This window comes from Hypomesus transpacificus, chromosome 7 (assembly GCF_021917145.1).
Source record: "Hypomesus transpacificus isolate Combined female chromosome 7, fHypTra1, whole genome shotgun sequence".
NCBI lineage: Eukaryota > Metazoa > Chordata > Actinopteri > Osmeriformes > Osmeridae > Hypomesus > Hypomesus transpacificus.
In genome coordinates, this window is record NC_061066.1 from 8,585,806 (window position 1) to 8,601,373 (window position 15,568).

The window sequence follows — 15,568 nt, forward strand, 5'->3', positions numbered from 1 at the left end:
ATTTTTAATTTAATTTATATTTATTTATATTTTTTTACATGAAGTGAGCCATCTCTGAGCTGGACCATGTGAGGAGAGACTCTTTAGCTTCTACTGGGGCCAGGGCCAAATCATGGCCAAATTAGATCAGTTATTCTGCTTCATGAACGGTGGGTCAGATCATCACTGCTGCATTCAGGCTCAGCTCTCCTTTTCTTCCTGAAACATCTACAGCCCTCTACAGTGGACCACAAATGCTTGTTGTCATCCAGTATTCTGATTATTTTCAGTTCAACAATCATTGTCAAGACAGCAGGACAAAAAATAACTGGGGTCTGTATCTGATATCATAGTCCCTTACCAGCATATTAGTTTGGGATGTTCAAGTTCTCTGGATTCAGTTTTCTCCATCTCCGACTGCATGTCTGTCATGATCATTAGATAGAGCTTGTACATGTAGAAAACAGAGAAAGAGAGAGAGAGAGAGAGAGAGAGAGAGAGAGAGAGAGAGAAAGAGAGAAAATGAGAGAAAGAGAGAAAATGAGAGAGAGAGAGAGAGAGAGAGAGAGAGAGAGAGAGAGAGAGAGAGAGAGAGAGAGAGAGAAAATGAGAGAGAGAGAGAGAGAGAGAGAGAGAGAGAGAGAGAGAGAGAGAGAGAGAGAGAGAGAGAGAGAGAGAGAGAGAGAGAAAATGAGAGTGCGTAGACAAAGAGAAGAAAAAAGGAGATTAAAACAAAGAGAAAGAAACATACATTTCAGATTGGGTTATGACTCCTGTGCCCCAAGTGTGTCTGTCAAAACATTGTTGGAAATGGAAGAGAAAAGAGCTCGTATGAGCCTTCTGTTTACAGCAAGACAGGAAGGAGGGGCGGGAGGCAGGGTAAGGAACGACAATGGAAAGAGAGTCTGAATAAATATGTGTTTTTTCATCTCTGCCGACCCTGGGGATTGCATTCTCATTTCGTGTCTGGCGATGCTCTCGTGTTGTTGTCAGCAGTGCAGAATGGTTCAGGAACACACAGTCTGAGAATAAGACTCGCAGTCTGCACATTGACCACAGAAGGAGCTGTCAGGCTTAGCTGGAGTGTCGATCAGAGAGGGGAACATCTGGCCTCCCCGCAGACACACTCTTGTATGCAGACACTCTGCTCTGAGAGAGGGTGTCGAGCCCAGGGTGGAGGGCTGTCTCTGTGTCCTCACCATAACCACAGGCTAAGCCACCTTTCCACAGTCTCCTGCCCTGAGTCACCATGGACCACTGGCAAATATCCCAGGAGGGATGGGGGGGACACAACCCCCCAATTCTAGGCAGAATACGATTTGTCCCCCCACATATACATTACTACATGTAGGTAATGTGTTACACCACTACTTTTGGTGTCCTCCCTCAAAATTGCCCTTCAGAACATTTCATTTAATCATCCCCCCCTCAAAGTATATATGAGATTGTCTCCCCTGCCATGGGCAGACGCCCAGTATGGCTGTTTCATTAGGCCTTTTCACAATCCACAGGCTTTTGGATGGCGGGCTGTTTGATAGGCTGTCCGTACAGGCAAGATTTAGCCTGAGCCTCTGTGCTCTTTTGTTTTTGTCTCAGTGTCGTCGGAAGCTGCAGACTTGACTACAGAGAAGTTCTTAAAGGCGCAGTTCTGTTATTGTCTAAGTGGAACATTTTGGGATTGAGTCATGCACACTGTCATGCACCAGATTTTTTTTTCTTCTTTTCTTCCAGTGCTGTATATGCAATTTTTAAGGTCTGTGAAAGTCAAACAATTAAATTCCATTGACGTTTGAGTGAAATGCTGCTTTTAAAAGACTTGGCCATCACATGATTGGTCCAGCATTTTGTAGAGAAAGCAGTTTGATTGCCAAGAGGATCCATCCATGCCCCCCACCAGCGCAGACACAGGTCACTGGCTCCCTGTCTGCCTTATCTTCCTCCGAGAGGGCCTCAGAGCGCTGTCTTCGCCCAGCTCCACTCAAGATAAGGCCGAGAATAGACCGCTTCTCTGACAGGACAGCGGCGGACGATAAGACCGCACTGTCCACAGCTCTGAGGTGGAGATGGGAGACGTGAGGAGGGAGGAGGAGAGGGCACACAGGCGGGGGCGGAGCACAATAATTCTAGCAAATACTGCTGGCCTACGCACATCGACACTGATATGGGGTTCCATGTCAATGCTTACCCTTTGACCTCTGTTTGTTCAAGCCCGGATAAGAGAGAGAGAAAATAAACGTTCTATAGGTACACAATGCATCTGCTCTTTATTGGCTCTCTGCTCTCAGGTGATCATTGATTTTCTGTATTGACCCCCTGTGCTGGAAAACATGGCCGATAGTCGGTTGTTACACCGTTCAGCCTCGCTGCGATAAGAGAATTACTAGCTGTGGAGCGTCGGCTGGTTGGCGTTTGCTCCCTCCAAGCACAGTCAGATGGAGGCACAGCGAAAGTGCATCTGAAAAGGCTTTTTTCCTCTGGCATGCAAACACAATCAATACCTCTGTGTCTTAGTAAATGAGATCATGTGGACGGGTCGCGCCAGTCAGCAAATGAGCTGGACTGTAACCCCCTCGTGTGCCTGGTGACTCCATTCTCTATCAGGGAGCAATGGATGGGGCTAATTGAATTGGCCTGAACAAGCTGTGGGGCTTGGCCCCTCTTTCTTTAGCGACAGCAGATATTCAGCTTTGATAGCTTCACCCCCCGGAGCTGGGACATGTTTAACATGTTATATCTGCTTAATTCATACTGTGCCTTCTTCCATGTTTAATGTAGCAGCAAGTGTGTGGAAGCTTCCCAGCGAGTGGTGAACGGCGGCATGATTAAGATGCATCAGTCTACACTTCTTGTTACTTTGAGTAAATAAACCACAATGGCAACAATCAAAAGCTAGTTAATTATGATCTGCTCTGAAGCAGACAATGACAAACGAACAGTATCCTCAGTCCTCGGTTGAATCCTTGCCAGCAGCATGATGGCTTCCTTTGTCCAGAAATTTGAATGAAAGGGAATGGGAGTCAGGTGGCTGAGCGGTTAGGGAATCGGGTTGGTAATCTGAAGGTCGCCAGTTCGATTCCCGGCTGCGCCAAATGACATTGTGTCCTTGGGCAAGGCACTTCACCCTACTTGCCTCGGGGGGAATGTCCCTGTATTTACTGTAAGTCGCTCTGGATAAGAGCGTCTGCTAAATGACTAAATGTAAATGTAAATGAAAGAAAAATGAGAATGATTGAGAAAGGACTCTGAGAGAGAGAGACAAATGGTGAGGGCAGAATGGTCGATGAGTTGGGGCTAGAACTGCACATCCCAAGTTTTTTAAAAAGAGATTGCTGATGAAGTGTTTCAAGCCATCCGCTCAAATTGCTACACACTGATATTAAGCATTCATAGCATACCAGCTAATTAGGACACCATTAGCATCTCCCTCTCTCCCTTCTTTCTCTCTCTGTCTCTCTCTCTCCCCTTCTCTCTTCCTGTTCGCTCCTTACTTTATACCTCATTATTCCATCACTACTTTATCAGAAGCTCTAAGGCCAAAAGCCCATTTATCATTTTCCAGCCATTACAAGGGTTATTCTATCGAAACACTTGCATTTACATAATAGCAGGCACACTGGTAGCATGGTATCCGTACTGCTTTGAAGTCTCAGTTCCATATTTCCCCAGTGAAACAACAGCCCATAATATTCTTCTATATGACGTTCTTGCATTTGGAACAAGGCCTGTGGATGTCTTACATACAGTTCACACGCTGCACTGTGTGTTCTATCATGCAGCTAGCAAGCCAAACAAAATGTCCAACGGAAGGTTATATAAGTGTTGTGCCTGTGTGTGCCGAGCACTACAAGAAGCCTCTGGCCCTCTCTGGCCTTATCTGTACAGGTGGAAGTCATGCGGGTTTGAGGTGGGCTAAAGACCACAATAGACACTGTGCCATGCATAAATGTCATGTCATGAAATGATCTGGAAATTAGTCAATCAGCCAGTGTACTTCACTTTGTTAAGGAATGATTATTCCTGAGTGCTCTCAGCTCACTTCCTGTAGATAAGTCCAAACACGCCTTACTCATCATAGTCATGTTCCCAGGATGATTCTGCCCCTGGTCCTTACAATACAGCCTTCATGACCTGCAACATTGCATTATGAAAGGATATTTCCTACTCTCAAACTAAACGGAAATGAAATTCCTCTATGAAGAAACCCTTTTACAGAACAGCTAATAGGAGGAGATAGCCTGCAAGCATTTCATCCAAAATCTTGTGAAAAAAATAGTAAAATTTTCTTGTTCGCTTTGTCTCTGTGAGACAAAAACAAGCAGTCTTTAATCCCATGTGACGTGAGCAGTCACGAGGAAGAGATGGAGAGCTCACGGAAAAAAAGAATGAGGAAGCCAGCTCCGGAAGAGAGAGAGGGGGGTAGAGAGAGAAAGAGAGAGAGAGAGAGAGAGAGAGAGAGAGAGAAAGAGAGACAGAGGGTGAAGGAAGAAAACTGAGTGAAGAGAAAGAGAAAGCGAAGTAGAGGGAGAGCGAGCGATGGAGAGAGGCAGAGAGGAAAAGTAAGAGTGCAAGGGGGGTAGAAAGACTCGGAGATGGAGAGAGAGAGAGAGAGAGAGAGAGAGAGAGAGAGAGAGAGAGAGAGAGAGAGAGAGAGAGAGAGAGAGAGAGAGAGAAAAATAGAAAGACGAGTGCCCTGTCTCTTTCCCAAGGGCCCTTGAGCTAACGTGAAGAGACTGCTGCTGTTAATATCTCCCTTTAAAAGGCCCCTGCAACGCTGGATGGGTGACCCCGTGTGCCTTCGGGACAAGAGGCCAGCTGGGTTGTGGGTACTGCCTCAGCACTTCTCCTAATTCACTTGTTATTCATCCTGAACTTGATTCAGTTTTGTTGTGCGGTGCTGTTTTGCATTTGGGTAGCATTGTGTTGTAGTGCGCTGTGTTACGTTGTGTGGGTGGTGTTGCGTTATGATGTGTGGTGTTGCGTTGAGTGATGTGTTCAAAGTGGTTCAAAGTGGTTCACCACCCTTTTTACCAAGAAGCGGGCAAGCGTCTTTACCTCAGTAGAGTACAAGAAGATAGAAAAGTATTGTGTCAAATGAGAGAGCTCTTGGCTCTTCTCTCCTTTTCAACCATCCATCACTCTTTCTCCACCTCTTTTTCTCCTGGATATTGGGCGGCCCTCTTTGGATCGGTAATCCCTCTGCTCTTCTACAGCAGGTCATGGATTGAGAGTGTGAAACCTGATCAGGCTATGGAGGAGAAGCCTATATGTGTGAGTAGGTGTGGGAGTGGGCGTTCAAACGGATTCTGCTGTTGGGTTGCAATATAACACACTCTGTCAGCACAGCTTATTCTCTGCTGGATCCAGGGGCCTTCAAACAATAACTCTTCAAGATGTGACAGCATGCCAAAAGAGAAGAAGAGTTCCCTATTATCAGGACACTTCTTCTCAACTCCCCTCGATCCTACAATGTCCAGTAAAACACGTACGCTTCGCCACTGATTCGATATTGTTAAGAAAAGAGGCACACAAAGGATGAAGGAGAAGACGGTTTGGCGGCATTGTTTATGGCGAAAGCTTGAATCATCCCTCTGAATGAGTTTCACCCTTCATCAGCCAGGCGTTGACGAGGAAGCTATGGTGTTGATTCCCTCAGCAGGAAGTGAGACGGAGACATATGCTCCAGATTTATATCTTTTAGCACAGAACACATAACACAACGACACCTCAGGGATGTTTTGATTCGGTGAGAACCCATGGTGCCAGATGAAGTGTCGGCGAACATAAATAACTGCCTGTTTCCTGCCAGACACAGGCAGTACCATTGATGTTTCTAAGAAAAAAGAATATTGACATCTCCCACAATTGTCACATTGCTGCAGTAGCGCTATGGAGTGATCAAATGTAGTGTGAAGACAACGGAAGGATGGAAAGAGGGATGAAAAGAGGGGGCTGGGGGGCCAGAGGGCTGGGGTGCCAGGTGTCAGGGCTTGCTCAACTAAGAGTGTGATGGTGTTCCTTGTTCCATGATGTTACACACTTCCTCTGACATCACTTTTAGAAATGAGTAATGCTCTACATGTTTGTTGTTCCTTCCACCACCCCACACTTCGGCCTCGGTTCCCTTTGCTCAGTCTGGAAATGATGGATTTCTAAGCTTTCTGTAATTGATGTCACGGCCAAAACTACTTTAGGTTTGTCAGACAGAAAGCTGTCTCAAAGTAGAATCATTCTGGCAAGAGAGTCCCTGACTGAACCATGGAGAGAAGAGATGAGGAGGGGAGAGAGGAGAGGAGAGGAAGGGAGAGGGGAGAGGGGAGAGGAGGGGAGAGAGGAGAGGAGAGGAGAGGAGAGGAGAGGAGAGGAGAGGAGAGGAGAGGAGAGGAGAGGAGAGGAGAGGAGAGGAGAGGAGAGGGGAGGGGAGGAGAGGATGGGAGGGGAGGGGAGAGGAGAGAGAAGAGAGGAGGGGAGAGAGACAAAACCCTCTGCCTCTCTTTCCATTTCACCTCCGGGAACGATCAACTTCTTTCCCAAGTGGCTTTCACCATATTCTGTGTGTGTGTGTGAGCAGTCACACACATATTCAGCCACGCACACACACACACATAAACACACTTCTCTGTCCAGTCTCCAGTAAACCAGATCCAGACTCATTCCGGGATGTTCTCTGGGGAAAAGTGGGGGGCTCAGCCTGCCTGTGTGACTGCTGGCAGCTGTGGCGTCCTATGGCATCCTAGGGGTTAACTCAGGCTCCGCTGTCCAGTCACGTAGAATCAATGGACACGCAGCAGAATGGAAGTGGAAGACCACACAGCAGCATCTGGAACACGTCTGAGGTCTGGTACCTTTTCATGTGTGTGTGTAAGAGAGAAGAGAGACAAAGCAAATTAGGGCTTGTGTGGATGTATCCGTGGGCTTGTTTGTACGTGCGTTTGTGTGAGTGAGAGCGTTTTTGTGTGTGTGTGCGTGAAAGAGTGTGTCAGTCTTGCGCCCCCCCCCCCCCCCCCCCCCCACTGGGTCAGAGAGGTCCAGGAGGGCTTGACTCAGCTCCTCACTGTTTTGTATTTCTAATCCTCCTGATTCACACCTGGGGGTCAGTGGCTCCAACCTGTCTCCTCCAAGCTCATCAAAAACAGCCATGGAAGAGGACAGGCCCAAAATATCATCAGGCCCCCGTCATTAGCATCAGTCGATGTTCAAAATGTCAATCCACATACCCCACAATGCATTGCCAGAGGGCTGCCGTGTCTGTGTGTCCGTCCTTGTACGCATCTAACAAGAGAAGCACGGATGACAGACGCTGAGGTGTGATTTTGCCCTCCTGGTTAATTAGAGATGCTGGCTTCGTTCTGCAGGGAAGAATATTCTAGACTGGTTGTTTGACGACTTCTACCAAACACCATCTGAGGGTCCTGTGTCAGGGTTTGAGCATTGCCATGTTGTGCCTCAGACCGCCATGAAATGAAATGTTTATTTGTGTCTTATTTTTTTGCGAAAAAGCAACAATATTTGCAGTGCTTTGGATCTGATGGCAGCCGCGGCGAGGAGAAATGAGGACGAACACATCTGACAGTCTGCTCCACTTCCCCTGGGTGCCCACTCGGAATTGCGTTCTATTTCACAGATTGTGTGTGAACTGTGTTCGTTTATTTATTTATTTTTATTCTATAAACGTATAAACACTGTTTCAACTACAGTTTGCACTCCTCCATTTATCTATTTGGACCTGACGGTCGTGGATTCCCTGCGTTCTGCAGATTGCATGCATGGTCTGTGTGTTTAATAGAGGGTGTAGAAGTGTTATTAGATTCTTGCCCTCCTGCCCCCAGGGGTTCCTCAGCAGTCACGTCTGATCTGGAGTGCGTGGAGAGGATTGGAGCGAAGGTCCTGCCAGAGTGGCCTCCAGGCTGCAAGATGGCCCCCTCAGCCTGCATCAGGCACCCAGCCCGCCTCCAAGCTGGGCCTGGGCCACGGTCTGTTCTTAGAAGAGAAAACTCTCCCTGCAGCACAGCAAATTGCTAGCTGACCTGTTAATCACCAGTTTGTTTTCCAGACATTGGAGGATGTGGAGAGGTACTATTGACTGGGTCTGTGGTTTGCACTCATTTCCCTAGCGCCTTACTTAGGTTATTGGGGCTGGTCGTATAACCTGGCCTCTGACATATCTGCTTGGAGTTGGAATGGCTGTAATCGTAGACGCTGTGATAAAACATGGTGTGTGTGTGTGTCTGTGTGTGTGTGCGTTCTCCTTGCATGGCTGCCTGCTGTTCGTGCTTAGGCCTTAAACCCTATGTTTAATTGTTCTTCCCTTGTAGCATTGACTTTAATGTAAATTATTAATCCCTCTCAGTGCCAGCACCAGTTCATTTAAAAGCTTTCCCTGTGCGTATGTGTGGTAGACAGAAAAGAATAATCGCTATCTGTGAGATATGAAATAATAACAAATAAAAGAGAGAGAAAGCAAGAGAGAAAAAGAGACATTTTCAAAGGGAGCATGCAGAGAGAGACAGAGAGAAGAGAGAAAAAAGGGGGGGTAATCTGTGTTTTATAGCATGCATCAAAAAGGAAACAAACATCAGAGGGAAAGTAATGCTCATTTCATTACAACACAGAGAGAGAGAGGAGGGGCAGAGGGAAATAGAGAGGACAGAGAGAAGAGGGGGAGGCCGGCCGGACCTACGGCATGCTCCGCTTCAGGTGAAAGTTCCGCTCAGGTTGGCTGGAACCAGAGGACACGTTGTGTTACATCTCTCCCTCCCAATCTCTCTCTCCTCTCTCTCTCCCACTTCACCTCTCCCTGCTCTCTTGTTTTTCTCTCTCTCCCTCTACATCACTTTCTCAATATCTCTCTCTACTCCCCCCCCCACCCCACACACACACCTCTCTTAAGAGGCTAGCTCATGAAGGGAAATGTTATATTTAGCTGACCAGTATTGTGTTTGTTCGCTGGAAGGTACAGTGGCCTTGGAGCAGAGCCAAAGCTCTGCAGTAGACAGCTTTGTCTCCTTGCACAGCACACAAACAAGCTGCCCTGCTCGCTGCTGCACACGACCATTAAAGCTTCTCCACTTCACAGGGTTCTCCATCCACCATTGGGAAAACCCTCAGAACACAACTGAACAAAAGATTTTTGATCACAGGTAAAAACCCATCAAACAATGTTTCAACAAGGTTACATGTATTAGTTTTTTTGTTGTTGCAGATGATGACTTTGGTATCCATTTAAAAACTAAGCTCCACCCATCCCAGGAAGTTGCTCAAGCAGAACACCGGAGAGCGGATTCAAAATGACATTTCCAGGAAAATCCTAAAGATACAATGAAGGTCTCTCTTATCGTGGGGCTTACAGTAATGTGACTGATGCGATGTAATCTTGTCGAGTTATATGACAATCTTGTCTCATAATATGACTCAGTCTTGCTCAAGTTGCATTTCTCCCTCTTTGAATCTGTTTCATCACCTTGGCAACCAACACTCTCTGATTGGAGAGTGGGAGTGATAATGTAGACCTCTTGGTGAGCCAGGCAACGTTTCCCAGAAACGCTTCTTAAGGAAGGTTTTAGTGACCTATATATCTCAGTTCACATATTCACAAATACACTGCAAACACTGTACACCAGATCCATCATGTCCTCATACAGCGGACCCTGTTCCACAGGCTCCGCCTCCTCTCCATGGTGGGTTCATGCAGTTCTTCCAGCCCTAGATATGTGTCAATGTGTGCGTGTTTACACGTGTGTGTGTGTGTGTTTACCATGTGAGCACAAATGTTTGTGAGCATCAATTAAAAAGCTGGGTCAACGCACGGCGCTACATGAAACACTCTCTCAGTCCATCAGTCGTCCTCTGAGCGATCCCTCCCCCCATCACACTGACGGAGGTTAACATGGAGGGAAGAAGCAGCCTGCTGGGATCCGCACTCCCAGACTAACTCAACAGAGAGACACAGAGCACTGCTCCCCCAGAGGACAAAGCACACCAGAGGACAGTGGAACACTCATCGAGATTACACACAAACACACACACACACACAGTCACACACAGTCATACACAGAAGCAAGAGGCAATATGAGGGCAGTAAACATGAAACCTGACCCCCAGGAACATGGCTGCCGTGGCAGTGTGTTGCCGTGGCAGTGTGTTGCCGTGGCAGTGTGTTGGCGTGGGAGCGTGTGGCGCGGGAGAGACGCCGCCCCCGAACTCAGGAGAGCAGGCTTATCTCAGTCAACAGGCTGGAGAGAGGGTGACACATGCTTTTGTCTCAACCCACATCCACTGCTCTCAACACTCCTTAAGCTACTCTTTTTCTCTCTCTTCTCATCTTATCTCTCTCTGTGTCTCTCTCGGTCTCTTTCTCTCTCCTCCCCCTCATGCTGTTTTCACTGCTACACTCCCCCCACTCTCCCCCCCCCCCCCCCCCCCCCCTGGCTGCTTCAGAACAAACACAGTGAATTCAGTACATCCACTTCAATTAGCATTGTCAGCCCGTGACCTGGATTAGCCCATACAAGCTTTAGCACAGTGACAATCACCATACTGAAGCAGCTCGCTTCCAGCGCTCTCGACACCCTTTAGAGGCTGTTGCATATCGAGGCTGATAGTATACTGGAAATGCCTCCAATGCTGTGGCTTAACTTATCTGTAAGCTTAGCCTCTCTCTGCAGTTAGCACTGCAATCTCAACAATCAGACTTGGCATTGACTTAGCTCCAGCTAACTCGCATCAGGTTTTTCCACCAAACCAGGTTCTGTTTCAGTACTACAGAGGGCTAGATACATAGTGTTAGGTTCTGGTATTGCAGAAGGGAAAGTGACATAGCACTTGGTTCTGGTACTGCCTAGGGCTAGCTACATAGCATTAGGTTCTGGTATTGCAGAAGGGAAATTTACATAGCACTAGGTTCTGGTACTGCCTAGGGCTAGCTACATAGCATTAGGTTCTGGTATTGCAGAAGGGAAATTTACATAGCACCATGTTCTGTTACTGCCTAGGGCTAGCTACATAGCATTAGGTTCTGGTATTGCAGAAGGGAAATTTACATAGCACTGGGTTCTGGTACTGCCTAGGGCTAGCTACATAGCATTAGGTTCTGGTATTGCAGAAGGGAAATTTACATAGCACTAGGTTCTGGTACTGCCTAGGGCTAGCTACATAGCATTAGGTTCTGGTATTGCAGAAGGGAAATTTACATAGCACCAGGTTCTGTTACTGCCTAGGGCTAGCTACATAGCATTAGGTTCTGGTATTGCAGAAGGGAAATTTACATAGCACTAGGTTCTGTTACTGCCTAGGGCTAGCTACATAGCATTAGGTTCTGGTATTGCAGAAGGGAAATTGACATAGCACTAGGTTCTGGTACTGCCTAGGGCTAGCTACATAGCATTAAGTTCTGCTATTGCAGAAGGGAAAGTTACATAGCACCAGGTTCTGTTTTAGTATTGCAGAGGGCTAGCCAGCAAGAACCAGGTGTTGCTTTATTGCTGCAGATAACCAGCTAGCTCCAATTCCTGATCCTGTGCTGCAAAGTGCTAGCCTGGAGCCAAAGTTAATGCTGCAGGCTTGCAGCACTCTCAAGGCTGCAGCTTCACATCACAGTTCAGCTTTTAGAGTAATGAAGGCTACTTAATGTAAATCAGCGACAAATGGAGATGTGTAAATTCTGGAGAAAGAGAGAGCGAGAGCGAGAGAGAAAGAGAGAGAGAGAGAGAGAGAGAGAGAGAGAGTGCTTTTATAGTCCAAAGCTGAGCTTCCTTTCACAAGAAAGGATTCTCATGAAGGGTCCACATGTAGAAGGAAATCCTCCACGTCTGCAGTGCTAATCTTGTCTAAGTGTTGGCGATATCAATCCTGGCAACTTTGATTAATGAAATTGATATAACGTGGCAGCAGGCATTTCCATAAGCTGTATGATGTATGGTTCAGCATGTGGCGACATCGTCATCAAGCAGGCTTAGCAGAGCCACACTTATGAACGGGGGCCAGAGGCAGAGCAGTCATCTCCAAATGAAGATGTATTGTCACACGTGTCACTTGGTTCAAGGATCAAACTCCTCTCTGGCTGGTTTCCTGTTCTACACTCACCCCACAATCCTCATGCTGTCCGCTCTCTGGTTAGAAAACCTGTTGTTTAGATACTGGACGAGGAGCCAGAGCGGGTATTTCTTTCGACGTATGAAAGGAAACACGTGTGGATTGATGTTAGTCAGGTCTGAACATCACTTCAGGACCTCCTGCTCTTCCTCATGCTGATTGATAATGATACAGCAGCATGTAGCCACACACACACCACTGATTTATTACGCTGTACGTCTCTGTAGATTGAGTTGGCAATATCTACAGGCAGGTAGGTGGGCAGGCTAATTGGCTCTGGGCAATTCATCATCTTAGCAGCTCTGAAACTGACAGCACACTGATAATGTCATCTCTGATGCATGTGGATGTTATAAAACCCGACTTTTTATTCTATTAGTCTTCGTCTATAGAAATGATCCATGTGTGTTGTGAGATTTGTTCACTGTTTTAATGGAGATGTGGCTGTGTTTGCTTGGATTGGATGCTTTTAGCCAAAGAGACTTGAGAGTGAGAGAGTGATTTTTACAAAAGTGCATAGGTCACTGATCATTCCTGTGGAAAAAGCAAGCAACAATAATATATTTCACAACTAGTACAATAATTTAAAAACAGTTACACCAATAAAGAGCCACAAAGTCTCTCAATAAGAGGCATTGTGATCCTGGGGGAAACTAACATCAGATCCAGCCAATCATTCCTAAGTGCCCTTGTACTACCGTACAGTCATGGGCGTTCCCATGTTTTCTCCCCTGCCTCTCTTGGCAGAATCATGTATGTCTTTGTGTATGTGTGTGTGTGTGTGTGTGTGTGTGTGTGTGTGTGTGAGAGAGTGTATGTGTGTGAGTGAGTGTGTGTGTGTGTCTGCATGTTTGATCCTCTCAAACTAGTTTTTCATCTTAATCTCCTCTCAGAAGGTTCTAACAGACCAGCTATCACTTCATCTATTGCCACCCCCTCCTTCCCCCTCTCCCTCCCTCCCACCCCTCTCCCTCCCACCCCTCTCCCCCCCCCCCCTTCCTCCCTTCCTCCCATCCGCAGCCTTCTCCTGCTAGATAGCCCTCTCCAGCGATCCCGGTGTCATGGTGATACCCTGTGTCCCTCTGAATGGGGGTAAATGGAGCTATCTTATTAAAGCACGCTCCCTCCAGGGAACTCCCAGGCTGCCCCCTGCCAGTCCCACATCCCTCACAGAAGGGTTTCACACGCGCGCACATATGCACACACACTTGGATAAACATGGATAAACACACACAAATACACACGCGTATAATCTCTGGACCCGTGAGGCTCGTATGAGGACATGCCAGACAGTTAGGTTGAAGTCTGCTTTAATGCACACCAATGATTCATTTGATATTCTCTGTTGCTGTAGCTTTTTTTTTCTCATCTGTGCCACATTTCATCGTGACTTCTCTCAGGTCCAAGTCCCCAACATGACTAAGAGGTGTTGCCAGCACTTCAGCAAGCTTCCCAGCATCTAAATTTGCTCAATTTCAAAATCACACCAGAAGAGAGAGAACAGTCTGTTGCCAGCCCCAGATCTAGGGGTAACTGGGGCATGCATGTTAAAGGAGACAGCATGCAGTTTTTGGTCCATCTGTGGATGAGTCATGAGAGTCGAGTGCAGATTGACGGGGCATTATCAGACACAGGCCTTTTGGTACACTGTAGACGGGGGTGGAGAAAAGCACTGGAGGGAGGGAGGGAGGGAGGGAGGGAGGGAGGGAGGGAGGGAGGGAGGGAGGGAGAAGGTGAGTGGGAGGTGGAAAAAAGGAAGATGAAAAGCTAAGCAAAAAAGGAGTTGAAGAGAGAAGTAGGATGTAATGTGATGGATGGAGGGATGGAGAGGTGAGGGATGGAGGGATGGAGGGGTGGAGGGATGGAGGGGTGGAGGGATGGAGGGGTGGAGGGGTGGAGGGATGGAGGGATGGAGGGATGGAGGGGTGGAGGGATGGAGGGATGGAGGGGTGAGGGATGGAGGGATGGAGGGATGGAGGGGTGGAGGGATGGAGGGATGGAGGGATGGAGGGGTGGAGGGATGGAGGGGTGGAGGGGTGAGGGATGGAGGGATGGAGGGGTGAGGGATGGAGGGATGGAGGGATGGAGGGATGGAGGGGTGGAGGGATGGAGGGATGGAGGGGTGATGGGTGGAGGGATGGAGGGATGGAGGGATGGAGGGATGGAGGGGTGAGGGGTGGAGGGATGGAGGGGTGGAGGGATGGAGGGATGGAGGGGTGAGGGATGGAGGGGTGGAGGGATGGAGGGATGGAGGGGTGAGGGATGGAGGGGTGAGGGACACGCTCCACTACTCCCTATAGGCTGGCTCTAAAATGAAAGTACTAAAAGACTAGCCTAAACTATCTATTCCCTGGCAACTAATGTATTATAGACATGGTTGTGAACACAAAACTAAGGAATAGAAGTTTGTGAAATAAGCGGAATATTGTGCTTGGGGGCCTGTTTTGGGAGAAGCTGACGTGTTTTTGGAGCTAGTTCATTATACGCTGTGATGGTTGAACATAAAATGTCTACAAGTGTGTCCTGAATAAACTCATGTCTGTTTATGACTTTCACTGAGGCATGCTAATAGACCCGTGTGTATGTGTGTGTGTGTGTGTGGAGGGAGAGGGGGGGGGGGGGGGGGTAGAGCTATGGAGGAGGATGGAAAGAACTCAAGAGAGAGGGAGGAGGTCTGAATAGTGAAACACAGTGGTTTTACACCCCTGTCACATCATGCAGCTTCCCAGCAGGGAGAGGCTCCTCTGTCAGACAGGACCACATCACCTCTCTGGGGCCCATGCAGTGAGAAGGACTTTCCCTCGAAGACCTTCAACCTTTCTAACCTGCCACAATAGAGAAAACACACGTTTGTTTTGCTCTGTCCATTTTTTATCCGACATCCTCAAGTCATCCATTATGTCAAACGGAGAGCAGTGCGTGTGCGTTAGGGAGGGAGGATGCACAGCGAATGACAGCCTATTGGAAGTGGAGGTTCTCATTTGTGTATGAAGGTGTAATAAATCCATACAGCTCCTGGCTTCTTCTTAACTCCTTCTCTTCTCCTTTCTTTTCCTTGTTTCATAGAAGCTGTTCACTTTCATGTTCTTCCTCATCTTCTCCCGGTTACACCAACTCCGTTGGGGAGTATTTGCTGTTTGTTTGTTTACGTCTCTTTCTTGTAGCCCCCTCGTTCCCTGTCTCTCTTCCTCCCTCTTTTCCCACCCCCCCCTTCCCTTCTCGACTCTGTTCAGAGAGCTACAGTGACTAAAACACACGTTTAATCATCCTGGATCGCAACAGCTGTTTGCAGAGAGGCAAGGAGCCTGTGGGTTGTCATGGTGACGGTTCGCCACGACGGTCGGTGCGTTCGACGTCCCTCTCAGAGCCCCGGAACATGACTCAGGTCAGCTCCCAGTGCCACTGCGTTTGACAGTGCACCCATGTCATTTATGACGCCCAGAGAGACATTGAGGAGGTAAAACGTTGGTAGTTAAACATCCTGGAGAGTGTAAGGGTGTGG